General features: G+C 51.4%; 1 pseudogene; it reads left to right on the top strand.

Moving 5' to 3' along the window:
* Positions 1-459, top strand: part of LOC105002291 — a 19338-nt pseudogene that overhangs the window by 4521 nt on the left and 14358 nt on the right.

Genomic DNA, 459 nt, shown 5'->3' with positions numbered 1-459 from the left:
GTGTTCACAAAACCCTCCATCTCAGCCCACCCAGGCCCCCTCGTGCATGTGGGAGAGAATGTGACCCTCCACTGTCACTCATCAATCCTGATTGACAAATTTATCCTGCACAAAAAAAGGATTTTTTTTTTCTAGAGACATGCAGAGATGCTCACTGGTGGGCATGCCCCAGCTGACGTCTTCATTGGCCCCATGACTTTGGTGAGAGTGGGCACCTACAGATGCTACAGCTCTCTCAGCTGCTCCCCCTATGAGTGGTCAGCTCCCAGCGACCCTGTGGATATCATCATCACAGGTGAGTGTGGCCAGACAAGTCCCTTCTGTTCTCTGTGACACAGATGGTCAGGTGTTCAGTCCAGCATCAGTCCCGAGAGAGAATGACAGGTGTGCAGAGACACTCACAAACCTGGGAGAGGGAACAAACCAGAGACAGATGTGAACACGGAAGGGAAAAGAGAA

The sequence above is a fragment of the Bison bison genome, unplaced genomic scaffold, assembly GCF_000754665.1.
Source record: "Bison bison bison isolate TAMUID 2011002044 unplaced genomic scaffold, Bison_UMD1.0 scf7180017864450, whole genome shotgun sequence".
NCBI lineage: Eukaryota > Metazoa > Chordata > Mammalia > Artiodactyla > Bovidae > Bison > Bison bison.
The sequence above is the reverse complement of the archived record's forward strand: the minus strand, read 5'-3'. Positions and strand labels throughout refer to the sequence as shown.